Source organism: Dermochelys coriacea, chromosome 1, assembly GCF_009764565.3.
Source record: "Dermochelys coriacea isolate rDerCor1 chromosome 1, rDerCor1.pri.v4, whole genome shotgun sequence".
Lineage (NCBI taxonomy): Eukaryota > Metazoa > Chordata > Testudines > Dermochelyidae > Dermochelys > Dermochelys coriacea.
In genome coordinates, this window is record NC_050068.2 from 237,633,502 (window position 1) to 237,652,358 (window position 18,857).

The 18,857-nt window shown below is 42.3% G+C and overlaps 1 pseudogene; it reads right to left on the reverse strand.

Annotated features, from left to right (window-relative positions):
• Positions 1-6,607: 6,607 nt before the first annotated feature.
• LOC119856144 lies at positions 6,608-18,751 on the reverse strand (annotated as a pseudogene).
• Positions 18,752-18,857: the final 106 nt, after the last annotated feature.

Sequence of the window (18,857 nt, forward strand, 5' to 3'; positions counted from 1 at the left end):
AGGTGCTTGACTCCCACTGAAATCAAGGGAGTTAGGCTCCTAACTTGCTTAGGTATTTTTGAAAGCCCTACTCGGTCCTTATCTGCATCTTTTGGTACATAAAACCTTTGAGAATCTGGCTCTTGGTCTCATAGGTGTTTTTGAAAATTTTACCATAAGTGAATTGCCTGTCACTAGGACAGATATTTAACCCAAATGTCCAAAATCTTAGTCCACTGCTTTACCTACAAGGTCTGTATTCCTTTCTATATTTACAACCTTCATTCTGTCCTAATGTAATATTGTGTTTGTGAATCTTTAACTACTTTGGCACTGGTCATTTATGCAGAAACATTCAACTATTCTGGGTTTGCGGCCTGTACTTGAGTAAATTACCACCATTTCCCCCATCTGCAATCTGACCCCAAATCCTATTTCTAGAGAGAAATAGACTTTATTTTTCTAAATTCTTTTTATTGTCATCATTTAGGAGGAAAGTTATTCTTTAAAGGTTTGCCAGATCACTTTGCTTAGTGTAACATTGACGTAATAAAAATTTTGGCTACTTGCCCTATTGCTAATGTTTATTTCCTATTTTATTCAGATTTAATAAATCTATTGAATTCCTGCTGCTTTTTGATTTAGGAGTATTAAGAGCTTGTTCGGAAGTTAATATGTCAATGGAATGCCAGTAGTAGGAATGTAATTTCTTAATTAAATATATAATAATAATTCCTTTCACTTATGATGTGCCTTTCATTCAAGAATCTCAAATGATTTTAAAATGTGGATTATTAATGCAAGTATTTTTAATGAATGAAATTCACAAGGTCCATGCCTATGCACCACTTAGTCTTTGTTCTAATCATCTGCACAAAGGTAAATTTCAGTTTTGAAGAAGATGTATAAAATATGTATCTAGTCACATTATATTCAGTGCATACAAATAATGACACTGAAAACTTGATACACTAAGATACTGAGCACCCTCAACTCAAATGGACTTCAATGGAAGTTGAAGGCACTCAGCACCTCACTAAAGATGAAGCCCTGGCCCCACTGAACTCAATGGAAGTTTTGCCATTGATTTCAATGGGACCAGGTTTCCCGCACAAGTAATACATTATACATTTGTTAATTTGATGATTTTTTATAAACGAGCTATCATACATTTTTATAAGAAAAAAGACACTTTCTGCTGGAATACAAGCTTTCATAAAAGCCTTTGTTAATGACAAATGTTTTAAAAATCATGACACTAAAACTGAAGCAGAAATTAAATAAACGACTATATTCAGACATATTATCACTATTAAATGAGACTTTTTAGTTAATACACATTAATGTGACATAGGTTAAAAGCATAAGTCCAGAAAATGAAACTGTCAAGGTTCCAACACCAATGTTAACTCATCATTGTGCATCTTCTGTACAGGGTATTTCCAGGTACATTACATAACATAATTAGGGTCAATGCCTGAATATTCAACCCAGCCTGAATAATTCAAGTAGCTTACACATTAGGAAGGCATTTGGGTGACTCTTGTAGAATTAGGCTCTTACATCCTTATGTACAAGTGGCCTGACTTTCCAAGCTGCTAAGCACCCACTATTCCATAGAAGTCAGTGGGAACTAGTCAGAGATTCTCAGTGCCTTTGAAAGTCAGACCACTTGTACATAGGTGCCCAATTAACTATTTAGGAGCGTAACTTGTCATACCCCGGTTTGAAAATTATGGCCAGTGTAAGGTAAAGAAAAACTTGCTCAGAAGATGCTTGAAAGGCAGATTTCCTTCCCACAGCCAAACCCCACACAGTTCAAAATTACAGTAACATACCAAGTCATGTGTAATATTCAATTATGTTCGATGAATGGGGTTTTGATTTTCATACTTATTTGGAGAGCAGCCCATCCCCAAATTCCATGATATGAGTATGTGTTGAGGGGAAGGAGCGGGATGCCATTCCTGGAAAAACAGTTTGGCCTTCTAAGCCTTTAACTATCTTTCTGGAGACCATTTGAGACCATCCTCTTTACTGCTAACTGTGACGATAAAGTGCATTTTTCTCTATGCACTGATCTGGTCATAAATGGAGAATTTTGAAGGAAGCTATGAGACCTTATTAGCATAATTGCATTTAGCATAACAAATAATTTGGTGGCAAGCATAACAGGATTAAATGTGGTATGTAGGATTAAGTAGCATTTGTCTTTGCTGGATCACTAAAAAGCACCAAAAATATGATAATTTGCAAGACAAATTAAATAATGAATACATTTCTGTTTACAAAAGATGGTTTCCTAGGACTTACCCACTTTTACAACAATGCAAAGGGAGTTATTTCGATAAGACCTTTCCATGTTAATATAATTTCTTGCACATAACCATCTCTTATCTTTCTCTGCAGACAGGTGGCAAAACCAGGACCTATATGTTTGAGAGTAAAAGATTATATTATGAACAGTTCTCAGTTGTTGGGGTCACTGCCACACTGAATTTGCGTTCTTGGAAAAAAGGCCATCTCTGAATTTCTGGTTGTTCTAGTGCAGAGCAACACAGAGGCAGGGTTAAGGTTATTTTGGATGCCTTAATTGAGCATTTCTGTACATTCCATTTTTTACACTTTTTTTAAGTGGAGACTTAACTTTGAATATCTAAAGTTTAGTATAACTTTTGAATCTGTTGTCCCACATTAGTTCCAGTAAATGGATAAATCAGGTAATCTTAATTAATAAAATTTAATTGTTTCATTTGAACTTAACTAAGGCTAATGAAAAGATTTTTTTAAATAACCAGAAAACTAAGAATTGCTCAGTGATTGGAGTCCCTTGAGATTTTTTCCGGCCCTGCAGAGGAGCTAGCCCATCTTGCAATTCCTTTCCAGACGGCTTCCTGCCTCCCGTGTTGCTTCCTATCTCCTATTTCCCTATTTCAGACTTCTTCCTCCCATGTGGCTTTCCCTTTCCCATTCCTCAGAGACTGGATAAACCTGCCTATGATGCAGTTCCTTCCTTGCCATTCCCCACATCCCCCCAGTCACATGAAGAATTTATCTAGTATGTGTAGCACCATGCAGAGTTGAATTGGACCATGCCCATTTTTCACAACACTTATGAAGTGTTGGCCACTCTGCAAAATGTCCACCAACAAGATGAATGCTTTATAAAGCATTAACCACCATGAAACATGCTATAATAAAGTATGCTAGGGCTTGGTGCATGCTTTAAATATGTGCATCTGCCATGCACATTAAATATAAGAAAAACTCAGATAATATTGAGTCACACCGAAACACACTCACGAAAAATTATGAACTAGCCCAAGGTGCCACTCCTTGATAGAACCAACAGAATAAAGCAAGTCTGGAACTTCTAGTCCAACATGTTTGGAGATATTACAAGACACAAAGAGTGGATGTTGTGATGCTTCTTTGGGTACCCAGGTTGTGCGGCACCTCACTACCACCTGCCCTTGGCTTGAGGAAGCTTTGTCTGTGCCTGCTGTGGGTCAGCTCCCCAACTCCACCAGCCATGGGCAACACAAGCACTTCTCTGTGGACCTTGCAGGCCCTGCTATCACTCTACAGGTCAGCAATTGGCACACCCCAACCTTGAGCCCCCTGAGCAATTCCCCGGAGTGTCCAGCTCCTGTTCCACTGGATGCTTGCAGTATTCACAGACTCACTGCTTCCAAAGAACAATGCACCCCAGCTTACCAGTTCCACCTCGGATCACTGCTCTGCTTAACACACAGCACTTACGTTTATAGTTTAGATCACATTCACATTTATGGGGATAAGGGCTTTGGGGTGCAGGCTGCCCAGGGGCTGCAGTGGGGAGAGAGGACTCCTTTCAACCCTCCCTCGCCACAGCAGCTTGGAGCCAGGTGAGAGGCACCTCTCCCCGGCCGCGGCAGCTCCGGCTGGGCTGGGCTGGAGGGAGAGGTGCCTCTTCCATGCCTTGGCAGTTCTGGTGGGGCTGAGCTGGGCCGGGGGAGGGGCTCTTCTCCCCAGCAGCTCCGGTGGGCCTGGGCTGGGTTGGGCCAGGAGAGGGGTGCCTCTCCCACGCTGTGCAGCCCTTGATAGCCTGCCACATGGCCGTGCAGCTTACAGGGAACTTAGGTTGTGACACTCCTTTCCTGAGACAAGCATGCTGTCAGTTGCATCTGAGGTGATGGATGTTGTATTTCCTTGCACACCAAGATATACCAGAACAATCCTTTGTCTTTATTTATAAACAGGCCACCCTGCTACCCCTCACTGTTTGTGAAATCTATAAGAAAGGAAATACACAGGATGAAACACTTTATTTAACCCCTGGCTAAGTATGCAAATAGGCATACAGTGTGACACATACAATACACAATGCACAAATGGCCAGATGGGAGATAGCTGTCTGTCACTTCCTGCTTGAAGGAATCTTGTTGCCTTGAAAGGAAGATGTAGCCTCCTGGTGACCTGCCTTAACTCCAAGACCCTAAGAACATAATTTCCAGTATAGGTAACCTACCTCCTTCAGTGCTACTCTGATTAATCCCAAATGTTAAAAACAAAATATTCTGTTCTGGGCTATTGTATGTCATATGACTTTTCAGGTGAGTTGGTTTGCTTTTGATACAGTTGGAGGGGATGACATATTTGAGCTTACAGTGGACATCTGACTTAAACCATAACTAAATCAATCACACAGTTAAGAGGAAATGCTGTTCTGTGGCCCCTCAGGATCCCATTTAGAAATGTAGTGAAGCATGTCATGGTCAGATTAAGGCACAGGTATCATAGGCTACTACCCAGTTCTTAAAATCATGTGACGAGCTCAAGCTCAACTTTCATTTTAAAAAAAGTTTTACAACAGGAACCAAATATTACTGATGCAGTGATGTTTTCCCAAGTATACAGAGAGTATGAAACAATGGCTCAGAGAGGTGTGCATTTTGCCTCTTAATGGGTTGTTAACATCAAGAACTATTCCTTGCCAAAGCCACCCCAGCAAAAGACTGTGTGGTAGGAAGGGAGTGCAGTGGGCCTGGCCTAATAACCTATTCAGATACAGCCCATCCCTTGGGGTAGGTGCTGAGGCACCCTTCCTGATGCTCTGAGTTGGGCGGGAGGCAAGGGTTACTATTGTCCTTACGATTCCTGAGAGCATGGGATCCCTGCTATTGCTCCTTGGTAGTCTGGGGCCCCCATTCCACTTTTACTGCTTCTCTGGGAAGAGTGTGAGACACTCTTGCCATTGCCACATTTTGACAGAATGCAGGGCATGAATAGATGAACCTGCACTTTGATCATTTAGATGCTAATTTGCCCCCCAGAGGAAGCTGATTGGTGTAATTATCTAATCAGGCTGATGCTGGGTGGGATAAAGATTCAACTAGTCCATCAGCCCAAGTCTGAGAAAGAGGCACAGGAAGGAAGTGCTGGGGATGGACAAGCAAACAGGGCTAGCTAAATCCAGTCACACAGAGGCCTGAGAAATGGGAGATCTTTTTTCCCTCTCAGGTCCTGAGGAGAGGGCCAAATCACTGTAGATATTGTAAATAGACTGTTGCACAGGGACTGTATTAGTACTGGTGGAGGGAACTTGAAATAAAAGGTCACTGAATGCACATCTGGTGGAGTCGGTGCAGTTTCTGTGGGGAAGAAGATAGGAGTGAAGCCATGCCCTGTTACAAATGGGGGGCTTGTCCGGGATTGCAATTTCTCCATCGGTGGTGACAGATGACTGGATGAGGGAAGCTGGTGCAAGAAGTCAGCATTCAGGCAATGGAGCAGACCCTACAATGGCTGCTGGAGCAACAAAAAGAGATGCAGAAGGCTATGCATTCATTCCAGGAAGCCTAAAAGGCAAAACGACAGTCCCTTCTTGAGTGTCAGGCTGAGCAGCAGCGACTCTGCAGGAGTTCACAAAGAAACAATTGCAGGTGTAGCAGCAATTGATCCAGGGTCTGATGAGTCTTGTGACAGGAAACAGCAGTAGGACATAGGGAGTGAGCCTGTGTAAGAAGGGCCCAACAGATGACCTTGGTACATTTCTACTAACTTTTGAGAAGTTAGTGATGGGAGCTGGATGAGATAAGGAATTGTGGGTCCACCAATTAGTCCTATATTTGTCAGGGGAAGCCCATGGCCATGAGCAAGGAACAGCTCATCATAGGCTAAAGGCGGACATCCTGGATAGGGTTGGCCTTTCAGTCAGAAAATACCGACAGAAATTTCGGGCCACAAGATGTACTGGAGATATATGACCAGGGTCATTCACACAAAAGTGAACTGACTGGACAACTCGCTGAGCTAAGGCCAGATACCCAAAGTGCAGGGGAAACAACAGATATGATAATATTGGTGCAATTTCTCCAAAGCCTCCCTAAAATGCTAGTATTTGGGATGAGAGGCAATAGTCAACAACCCTGGAGGAAGCGGTAAAGCTTGCAAAGGAGTTTGTGGATGCAGACTTTCCCAGGAAAGAATTCACAGACTTCTGTGATTTTTTTGTTATTGTCTGTGACCTGTCCATGACTTTTACTAAAAATCACCTTTGTCACTTTTGTCCGACATGTCCTCGTCCCTCCTTCCATGAACACAAGTCGACGCCACACCATTCTGTTTTGTTGTGAGCACGCTTTTTCTATTTGTGGCCAAAGAGTTTTGTCATGGGATCGGTCCCGTGCATTTTCAGTCTTCCCAGTGGCCGCTTGTGGTCTCTGGGGATCCAGTCACTGATGCAAGTTGTCCACCTATTGTCTTGCCTGCAGACAACATGACCCGCCCATCTCCTCTCTGCATCGTACATCACCTGCACTATATTGGTTACCTCTGTATGCTTTCTCATCTCCTCCTCCACGGAGCAATTTCTTACTCATTCGTGTTTCCATTGCTCTCTGGGTGACAGCAAATTTTTCTTCCTCCACTTTCATCGTTGACCAGCCTTCCGCTCTGTATATCATTGCTGGCAGAACAGTGGAGTTAAACAATTCTTTCCTTTTTTTCATGTGAAGTTCATCGTCTGTTAGAGACGTCTTTATTTTGTTGAAACTTGCCCACCCTGCCTTTCTCCTCCTACTGCATTCTCCTTTGAATGAGTTGTCTCTGTTCAGCGGCTGACCTAGGTAAATATATTTGTCGACCTCCTCACTTACTTTCCCATTTACAGTAAGGATTCCTGCTGCACAATTCTCATTCTGCATCCACTTCATCTTCAATGTATTCACTTCCAACCCGATATGTGAAAACGTCTGCAGTTGCTGCAATTTGTTCTCCAGTTCTACTGTATCCTTTGCCAATATTATACAGTCAACAGCGAAGAGAAGATGTGTTAACTGTTCTCCGTCAATTCTGATTCTTTCTTCCCAGTTCAATTTTTTGAACAGCGACTCCAATACTGCTGCAAACAGCTTTGGTGAGATCACGTCGCCTTGTCTGACTCCTCTACGTGTAATAATAATGTACGGGATATTAAATAGCGTTATCTCTGTCGAACAATTGCAGTTAATTTCTTCCAGCAGATCGATGTACCTCAGGTCAATTCCGCTTTTTGAGCGCATTGAGTTCAGCGTTAATCTCCACTGAGTCGAATGCCTTTTTGTTGTCAACAAATGCAAGACACAATGGTACTTCGTATTCCTTTCATTTTTTGATGAGCTGACGAACTGAGTGCTTTCATGCATTTCAAGATCCTTCTTAATCTAATTGAGAATGACACGGGTGAAGACCTTATACACTTGTGAGAGGAGTGTGATCGGACGGTAGTTGTTCAATTCTTCTGGATTGCCTTTCTTCATCAATTGTATTGTTTTTGATTTCTTTCATTCATCTGGAACACGCTTGCTATTGATGTAGCTGGTGAACCATTGTGCCAACACTTTGAAGAGAGTATCTTCCAGCCAAATATCATCCACTCCCGGGCTCTTCCCTATCTTTATGTTATGAACAGAGTATTCAATGTCTTCCCACATAACGTTGGGAATTTCTGCTGTAGGCTGCTGCCTTGACACTGTATGCTGGACATTGACATGCAAGGAGATTATTGTAGAATTTTGTACATATTTTGTTCATCTTGCTCCTTTCCGATGTCCTTTCACCATTTTCATATTTCTGTGCTGCTGGGATAACCTGTTTCAGCCTAACATCTCTTTCTACCTTCTTCAGACTCTTGTTCTTTTCAGCCACCTCTCTCAATTTCTTCTTTCTAAAGTCTTCATAGTCTTCTTTGATCTTCACATGGATTTTTTTTCTGTGTTCTGTATTCTTCGCTCATTTTCCATCCAATTTCATGATGGCAAGGAGGGAGCACATGAAATTTGCTAAAAATATCCCTGACAAAATGGGGAGGGAGAAGGGTCCAGCCCTGCAGCAGCTGGGAGCTCCGGGGTTCCCCGCCACCCGCAGAAGCTAAGGGATCTGGGCCCCTCCCACCATGGACTGGTAGCTGAGAACTCCGGGACCCCTCTGCTGCCCAGGCAGCAGCGGGGGGTGGAGGATCCTCGCTGCCTGTGGTGGCTGGGAAGATGTGGGATTTTCTCACTGGCCATGGCAGCAGAGAGGTCTGAGGTCCCTCTGACACCTGCAGAGGCTGGGAGCTGCAGGGTCCCCCACCACACGCAGTAGCTGAGGGGTCTGGGACCACCTCAGGACTGGCAACTGGAAGCTTGGGGTGGGAAGGCATTGCCCACAGTGGCAGAGAGGTCTGGGATCCCCACACCACCTGTACAGGCTGAGCCCTGCAGGGTCCTCCTGCTGCCCAACAGCTGGGAGCTCTGGGCCCCCCCACCCCCTCACAGCTGGGAGCTGTGAGGTAGTGCCTGTGGCAGCTGGGAGCTGCAGGGGTGCCTGCCATGAGCAGCAGTTGAGAGCTGCCCCATAGCTGAAGCTGAAAATGTCACAGAGGTCTCTGGAAGTCATGGATTCCATGACCTCCGTGACATAATTGTAGCCTAATTCACAGGATTTTGTGAGTGGACTAAAACTATAGGCAATGGGCAGAAAAAGAAAATGCCTACCGTCCCTGTAACAGTGGGGAGGAGGCATCAGAAGGGACTGGTGGACACATTGCACACTGGTCCAGAGGAATTTGGTGAAGCCCCATTGGATGCTGCCAGGTGGGAGCCTGAAAATGTATCTATGGCGAGAAGAGACTCTGACCAATGGCAGAAATATCCCCAGAGTTTAAAGGGAGGTTTAAGTGGAAGCAGATAGAGATGGACTGCTTCATGCAGTCATTATAGGGACAAACTGGAGCCCCTTCCCTTAAAAGAGGAAAATAAAGGTCCTTCATGGCAGGAAGAAGAATAAAGCATGGGACAAAAGGACTTGATGTAGAAAAATCAAAGAACCCTGGACACAAGGATGGAGGAAAATAGGACTGCCCTAGAGAAGGGAAGGAAGGACAACCTAGAAGAAGGAGTAGAGGAAGATATTACCCCTAGCTTGCAGGCGAAGGTGGACAGGGAACCCACCACAAAAACAGTGGGAGGAGGAATCCCAGGAACAGTTTGTGGGGGTAGGGAAACCAGAGTCCCTAGTGGAGGAGAAAAAAGAGGGATAGCAACAGGCACTGCCCCAAACCAAAGAAAGAGAGAGCAAAGAGAGTGAGGAAACAGGCTGCTAGTAGTGCGAGGACCTAAGTTCCCTCTAAGCTCCGTGGCCACACAGCAGCCAATTAAGCGCCAGGCAGGTACTCAGAGCTGGGGCGGGGAGAGATTCTTCTCCTCCAGCCCCAGACCCAACCCAACCCAGTCTGGCCCGGACCTGCCACAGCCATGGGAAAGGCACCTCTCTCTCCCGCAGCCCAAGTGCTGCTGCATGGAAAGAGAGCTGCGGGAGGGATCCTCTCTCTCCATTGCAGCCCTGGGGCAGCCTGCACCCAAACCCCTCATCCCCGGCCCCACCCCTGAGCCCACACACCAAGCCAGAGCTCTCACCCCTCCGCACCCCAACCCTCTGCCCCAGGCCTGAGCCTCCTCCAAAACTCCGAACAACCTCGATCCCACCCCTACCACACAAATTTTGTTATGTGCACCAATATGGAGGTGATGTGTCATATATAACCTGCATATTGGTGAACATAACAAAATTAATTCCGCACATGGGTGGGAAAAATTAGAGGGGACACTGGTGAGGACCTGTGAGTAGAAATAGAGTTATGGGGGTGACTTGCTCCCGTGAAGTATGACTTCTGAACATAGAAGAGGGACAACCACCTTGGAGGTAAGCATGAGCAGAAGGAGTCCAGCACCTCCTTTAAAGAAGGGAGGGTGTGTAGAAAGAGAAACTTGGCTGGTAGTCAAGGGGAGGAGATGTGTGACAGAATGCAGATAGTGAACATGTGAGCCTGCACTCAGATGCTTACTAGTTTCCCAGTGGAAGCCAATTGGGGTAATTATCTGATCAGGCTCCCAAGCCTGAAAATTCACCATTCAGTATGGCTCGTTATAGTCTCCCCTTTAACTGGTTCCTTATTCATCTCTCAATTCTCATATTAATTCTCATCTTCTTCAATTTAACTAATAATATCCCATGTGGAACTGTATTAAATGCTTTACTGAAATCCAGATAGATTAGTTCTACAGCATTTCCTTTGTCTAAAAAAATCACCTATCTTCTCAAAGAAAGAGCTCAAGTTGGTCGGGCATGATCTACCTTTTGTGAAACCATGTTGTATTTTATCCAAATTCCCGTCTACCTCCATATTCTTAACTACTTTCTCTTTCAAAATTTGTTCTAAGCCTTTGCATACAATTGAGGTCAAAACTAACAGGCCTATAGTTTCTGGGATCACTTCCCCCCTTTCTTAAAAGTAGGTAGGATATGATTCCTGAGCTTATAGCCGAATTAAAAATCCTTGTTATAGGACTTGCAATTTCATGTGCCAGTTCCTTTAATATTCTTGGATGCGGATTATCCAGACCCGTGATTTAGTCCCATAAAATTGTTTGAGTTTGATTTCCATCTTGGATGTGGTAATTTCTACTTCCATATCCTCATTTCCATTAGCCACCCTGTCACTACCCATAAGATCTCATTACTCTTATTAAAAACTGAGGAAAAGTATTTGTTTAGGTGTTGGGCCATGCCTAGATTATCTATAAATATCCATTCCATCCTCACTGCTTAGTGGTTCCACTTCTTTCCTTTTTTATTTTTATCTATATGACTATGAAACTTTTACTATTGGTTTTAATTTACTTTATAAGGTCCAACTCTGCTTGGCTTTGGGAAATTTTCACTTTATCACTTTTTGACCTCCAAAAGGTAGCTTTCCTTGCTGATCTTTACCCTCTTCCATTCCTTGTAGGCTTTTTGCTTTCTCTTAATCACCTCTTTGAGAAGCTTGCTCATCCAGCTTGGTCTGTAACCCTTCCCTACGAATTGTTTCCCCTGGCTTTGGATGCAGATTTCAGATAGTTTCTGCAACTTTGACTTAAAGTATTTCCAAACCTCCTCCACATTCAGATCTTTGAGTTCCTCAGCCCAGTCCTCTTCCCTAATTCCCTTATTTTTTTAAGTTTGTCCTAGTTGCAGATCTGTTTTTGTTTATCCTTCCATTTTGTTTAAACTGAATTAGCTCATGATCACTCGAACCAAGGTTGTCCCCTACAACCAGTTCTTCTATGAGGTCCTCACTACTCACCAATACCAAATTTAAAATGGCATCACCTCTTTTAGGTTCGGCGACTATTTGTTGAAGAAATCTGTCAGCTATCACACATCCAGGAAAATATAGGCCAGCTTGCATATGCGAGTCTTGACTTTTCCCTTCAGCCTCCTCTTGCCTTCCCTCCATCATCTGCTCACATCCCCTTCAAAACTCAACCACAGTTTCTACCTGCATTTCCGAACCTTAGATATTCTCTTCCATCAGCTCTATAAGGCGGCACTTCATACAAACGAAGCATAATGTACATCACACAGCTTCCACACCCAGTCGTCCTCATTCTCTTGTCCTTTCCTCACAGAAAGGAGACCGCTGTTCCCCTTAGATCCTGAGGACAGGGCCAAAAGCATTGTAGATATTGTAAAGAGACTGTTGCATGGAGACTGCAGTAGTATTGATGGTGGGAACTTGAAATAAAAGGTCACCAAATGCACACCAGTGGAGTCGATGCATTTTCGGTTACACATACAACCAGAAGGTAGGACCACCATTAAGGACAGGCTGTGTCCGCGAGGGGGGACAGGACCAAAAGGGGTTTATCCTCTTAAGTCTATGACCTTAGACTGCCTAAATCCTTCCCTGAATCACATGCCTAACTTTAGGCAAGCAAGTAATCCCACTGATTACGCATATGCTTAGTCAGGCACGTGTTTAATTACCTTGCTGAAACAGGGCCTCATCTCAAATACTTTCGTTCTCCCCTACTTTGCTGACTTCTGAAAAGATCTTGTGGATCTAAATGGGGCAGCAAAAGTAACAAGATCTGAGACTGCCAGGCTCTGCAACAATTTAAATCTACATCAAATTGACTGCTTCCTCCAAGCCCTACTCCCTCAAATAGAAAAATCATTTCTAAATATCATGGTATATGCTGCCATTTTACCTATCGCACTGGTGATTATCAACATCACACTCACTCGACATAGACCAGGGGTCTCAAACTCAATTTACCTTAGGGCCAGTGCCAGTCCTCAAATCCTCCCAGCGGGTCAATAATGTCACTGAAAATGGTGTTCAGAAAAGAAAACGTTTATATTGTATTTTTTATTTTAAATTTCTTAGAAATAATAAAACTGTCATACAACTTTATACAATTCTTCGCCTGCCAGAGAGCTTTTAGTGTTTGCCAGACACCTGACAACGCTTCAGTTCTGTCGGTTTGTTGATGTTTGGCCTCAGTGACTGAGCAGTTGAAACCTTCAGGATTGCAGCAAGGTGGGCATCAGATAGTTGGGTTTGGTATTTTGAGTTGTTTATATTCATTGTGGAAAAAAATGATGCTGCTTCCATGGCTGACTCGGCCCGGCAACTAATGATGCTGTCTCCATGGCTTACTCTGCCTGGCAACTAGCGATTGTATCTCTGTCCCTCCCCCAGCCAATGGGAGCTGCAAGGGGCGGCACCTGCAGCAGACATCAGGCAGCGTGTCTGCCTGTGTCTGTCCTCTGCGGGCGGCAGGTAGGGTGACCAGATGTCCTGATTTTATAGGGATAGTCCCGATTTTGGGGTCTTTTTCTTATATAGGCTCCTATTACCCCCCACCCCCTCTCCTGATTTTTCACATTTGCTGTCTGGTCACCCTAGCCTCAGTGAGGAGGTTCTCAGGCCGCAGACGGCCCGCGGGCCAGAACTTTGAGACCCCGGACATAGACAAAAGCTTTGGTAACAGAACACACACACACACACACACAATATGCAGGGACAATTGAAAGCCCAAATTAACATTCTACAACACACACTGGCACAGGCAGCAGTCTGCAGCTGTATTATCATAGCATTTGTATGAGAAGCTCCAGCTCCCCATTACCACATGGGGAACAATACATATCTTCCAAAGAATCATAAATTCTCCCTAGTCCCAGAAAGGAACTACACTGAAACAGAGTTAAGACAGAAAGGACATACCAGTAATTTAGGGCAGAATACATTTCAGGGGAACTGGGTAATTATTCCCAAACCACATTATCTAGCTAGAATATAGAGAGTTTAATCTTAACTTAAAAGAAATCCTAACACTTAAGGTATGAAAATGCACACAGCCTTAATTCTGGCCTGAAGTGACAACAGGCAATGACTTACGGAGAAAATTTCCCAAAGTGCCTAAGGGATTTAGGAGTCTAGGTCCCATTTTCAGAAGTGATTTAGCTACTTAGGTGCCAAGTCCTATTGATTTTCAATGAGCAAACAGAATTTCAATCAATTAGGTGCTTTGGAAAATTTTACTTTACAATTCAAGTACATTTCAGTGTTTGTGGTCCCAGATTAAACTAAACAACTTTTTAAAAACAGATTTTTTTCCTTCACCCCATAGTGTCATTACAAGGCTTCTAAGGGGTAAAAAGTGGGTAGTCAGAATGATATGTAAAAAAAAGCACTTACTTTCTCACTATATCTCCTTGTATCTGCAAGTCATATCTGTTTATTGGCAAATAATTTGTAACTATGTTACCATTGGCAATGTAGTGCCAAAACAGTCATGAAAGGCAAGCTGGATTCCATCATACTTCATCAAGATGTCAACTAGGTTCTAAATGTAGAATTTTTACTAGTGGTGATTACGCAAGAGGCAGAAATAACCATTTTGATTTTTCAGACTATAGCTAACTTTGCAGTTCTGGAAGTGAGAAAAGAATGTTTGACTTGTAAACTGAGCAGAACTGATCTGGAAGCTCTGAGAAAAATATAAATGTGCTGCTCCCAGCATTTCAGAGTAGCAGCCGTATTAGTCTGTATTCGCAAAAAGAAAAGGAGTACTTGTGGCACCTTAGAGACTAACAAATTTATTAGAGCATAAGCTTTCGTGAGCTACAGCTCACTTCATCAGATGCATCCGATGAAGTGAGCTGTAGTTCACGAAAGCTTATGCTCTAATAAATTTGTTAGTCTCTAAGGTGCCACAAGTATTCCTTTTCTTTTTGCTCCCAGCATATCAGTTTGACAGGGCGACTTTTCTGACTACAACCCTACTTTAAAACTAAACTTTCAACAGCTCTTCCACTTGGGACATCAGTTGCAAGCCAACAGTAAAACACACATTGCCTTCAATAGGAGAAATATATGACTCCTGATAACACTCATTTATGATGATCTTATGGCACAAAAATGATCATTTTTAAAAGTCTGACCATGATTTGCACTGGAAGCAAGTGTCTTCCAGACCCATCTTAGGTCATAGTTGGCCTGCATCTATTTTGTTTTGAGTGCATCAGACAGCAGCGGGTGGGGTTTGTCCGAATTTTTTAATAAAATAGAATCCTTAAAGCAAGTCCTATCGGGTAACATTTGCAAAAGTGCCTAAGTGACTTAGGAGCCCATGTATCATGAAAGTCAATGGGACCTAGGCTTCTAAGTATCTAAGTCACATTTGAAAATGGGACTTAAGCTCCAAAGTAACTTAGGTCCTTTTTAAAAGATTTAACCCGTTATCTAGAAACAACTGTTATAGTATTAATTTAAAGGTCAAAATAACCTTGATAGTCAATGGGAAATTTGAAATTCACTTCAGTATCACAGAATAGGACCCCAAAGTGTAATTTATCCTGGTTCCATTTAACAAATTCAGACAAGCTAAAGTGGGAGAACCAAGCTTTCAATTCAACTGAGTAGAGTTACGCTGGCATAAAAAAGCAGAGAATCCTGAGACGGGGAAGAGGTTATGCAGGTAAGTTGGAAACAGCACTTTTTTAGTGGCAAACAGGGAACATAGCATCAACCATTCCTGCTTCTGGCTAATGTTCTAGCAGTTTTCTTCCCTTTTTAGAATGTGATGCTCCATGTGCCAGGGCTGCAATGCAGGAGATTGAGTTTAATGTGCCTTCCCAGTTGATAATATATCACATGGCGCTAATTTTGGTTTGCCTCCTGATTTTTGAACTCATGGTTTTGGCAAGGCTGTTATTTGCCAGTCAGGGAATGCCATGATGTTTGTGTGAATGCATGTGGGAGAAAGAGGAGTTATTTTGCTTCATCTCTGTGCTGGGACTATTCCTGGTCAGCTTCTAAATGGGCTGATACAGTCATAGTACTCTCTGCCTCTCTCTCAAATTCAGCCTATATCTCCTCTCCAATTCTGCTATCTAGTACTGAAAATACTCCCCTGACCTCTTCAAAATGGAACAGCATTATACGTGTACTTATACAAGCTGCACAGGGACTAAAATTTTGTTATTAATGAAATTCCAGCATCAGGCCGTGACAGACTCTGCAATTCTTAGAGACCAATAAGCTCTGACTGGAAAATAGATAACAGCAGGGAATTTAAAGAAGCCATTAATACCCATGGCAGTATCACAATATGAAACACAGTACATAGCCTGTAATGTCCTGCTACAGAAAATGGCTCCCAGCACAACATGCCTAGACTGATTGATGCCTCGTTATCCTTCCAATTTATCTGCCCAGGAAAACCCAGCATAGATGCTGTATCTTCTTCAGTTTGGCTCCTTCAATTTATCAGATCTTCCAGTTCAGTTGACTGGAGCTCAAGGAACTCAAATAACTTCCCCAAAGTTGTTCAGCTCAGATGAGAAACCAAGAGGTTCCTACTTTTATCCCAAAGGCTGGGCTCTCATCATTATACCCAATGGCTCTGTTCACTTCTAAACAGTTACCACAGCAACCACAGATTTTCCTATATACTAATTAAAGCTTAATATACAACCTGAACTCATTAAAAAAATTATGTAATGATAAAACAAATTGGCTGTGACTAAGTATTTACTTGATGCTGACACCTGCTGTTGCACATGTTCCCATTATTTCTCCCTCTCTTGCTTCTTTCAGCAGCAGGGGCAACAGCTGTGGGCACATGGAGCATCTATAACAAATGCAAAACTTGGATGCTAAATCCTGCAGCATTTTTCCTTTACAGTGATAAGTTCCATTACTGTCTCTGCAACATGCTCTGTGGTGGTATATACCTGAGGCGTCTTTCTATTTCTGAATTCCAATCCTAGATTTACTTTTGATTTAAAAGTTTTTATCCTTCCTACATGCATGAGAATAAAATCATTTGTAAATTCCTCATGAGATTCCATGTGTGAGAACTTTTCATGGTAAAACAAAGACTTCCAAGATATGTCTTGATAATAAATTTACACATTGCCCTCAAGAAGAAAATCTTTCTGGGGACATACCATGTGCTCCACTTTCAATTTCTAAGCCAGAGAGATTCAAGATCTCCTGTTCTGTACAAAATATTAAGCGCATTTGTCAGTTCATTTCTGCGGAGTAAGTTTTAATGAACGTGGCTCCTTCCATAACAGAACTTGGAAAATCTCTCCTTATTAGTAGGCTCCTGTAAATGGACACTATCAACTCAAATTTGACTTAGAGCAGCTCTTACAAATCTCAGACCAATAACAATATATATATTTTTAATTTCAAGTGGAAATGAATGCTTCTAAATGAATAAACACAGCCCTGTAGTTCCTACAACTTCCCTGCAAAATACAAAGAAAAGCTGAAAATAACACTGACCGTATTAAAACAAAACTGAAAGTGGTTTCCATGGTCAAGCTGAAAGAAATTCTAAAAGTAAACATAATAGTTAATAGTAATTTGGATATAAAAAATCTCTCTTAACAAATGAGGGTTATCTTCACGCAAACTGAAAATTAAATAATTAAAATGGTCTTAATTCTCATCTTTAATTATTTCAATACACAGCTGGCTATGAACACTCATTTCAGATTATAACTATCCTATTTTGATTTAACTTAAATTGGTGAAAAACTGACTTTAGTTAAACCTAAGAAGGCCACAATTCTATATGAGACTGTTCACACATGGATTTCTGTTGAAATAACTAAAGATGAGAATTAAAAACACTTTTGTTTCTTTCGTCCCGGGTCGTACATAGACAAGCCATAATATATTCAAGAAAGTTTGTTTAAAATATATAATTTCTAACCGGATATTGTGCGTTTAAAGAAATTTGTGGCAGGGAATCTGCTAGCTCAGGACAACATAACTGAAGTTACTTGTTAGTATATTTGATTGGAGCTATCGAAAAGGAAATTTAAGATTGAGTTTTGGGCAAAACTGAGAGTATGTCTACACTGCAATGTAAGCCCATGATTAGTAGAACTCAAGTTAGCAGACCCTTGGTTTGTTATCCTAAGGCTTGAGTGTCTACACTCATTTGTAACCCCAGGTTAGGAACTGTTGAATCCTGGGTCCCAAAATGTGTCCGCCCTAGCCTTTTGTTCGTAATGCAGAGTGGGAAAACTTGGCTGTTCACCAAACTTGACTGTCCAGAGCACAAAGAAAGTCAAGCCATCAGATTGTGGGATACTTTTGATGAACTCCCAGAGCACAAGTCCAGGGGAGCTGAATCTAGACTGCAATCATAAGGGCTTGAACACTGGGTCCCATTTTGACTAAGGCTTGGACCCTCCTCCCCTGTGTGGTCCTGGGACCCTGAACCTGAGCCAGGCTGGGTTAGTGCAATTTATGTGTAGACGGAAGGGAGCCTGAGATCTGACCCTGGTTGTATTCAGCATATATTCCTGGATTTAGCTCAGTATTGAGTTATTCTGGGCTGGATGGATCTTTGGTTTGACCCAGTATGGCCATTCTTATGTTCTTATGAGTTTTCTTTTGGCAATTTAGTTAGGGCCTGATCCTGCCATGTGGAGTTGAGGATCTTCAGCATCTTCCTGGAGGAAGCTAAGCAGCCACAAGGCCTTGATCCTTTAAAAGTATCAATTTTCACAGAGCTTTTCAAAGTGTTTTTTTTTATTATAGCCAAAATGGGCATGTATTTAAAGGGACATTCAACTACACTAGTCCCAAATTAAAATAAAAAAAAAGATGTTTACTGAATTTAATCTTTAAAAATATTTTTGTTTTCATGAATTTAAATAAAAAGTAATTAAATGTTTCTCTTTAAACAGTCCCCTGTAGTACTGGGAACAAAAGTACTGTATAAGTGTATTCTTCTTCTTTCATATGCATTACAAGTTGATATCTAGCTTGTTCAGCCATATAATTGCTGAATGGTATCAAGTTGTCACAGTTCACTCTTCTAATTATGCACTCCTCCACCGCATGTTTGTTCATCTTTATCACCGCCCCGCAGTCACACTGTGAAGATTGGTCTAAGCCAAATTTTTGCATTGTGGCAGCCTCTGTGGCCGTTCCAGTCAGTAGCCTGTTAAGCCGAGTCCAGAATCTGCATCCCACATTGCAAATGGATGGATGAAAGTTAGACCTTCCGAAATTT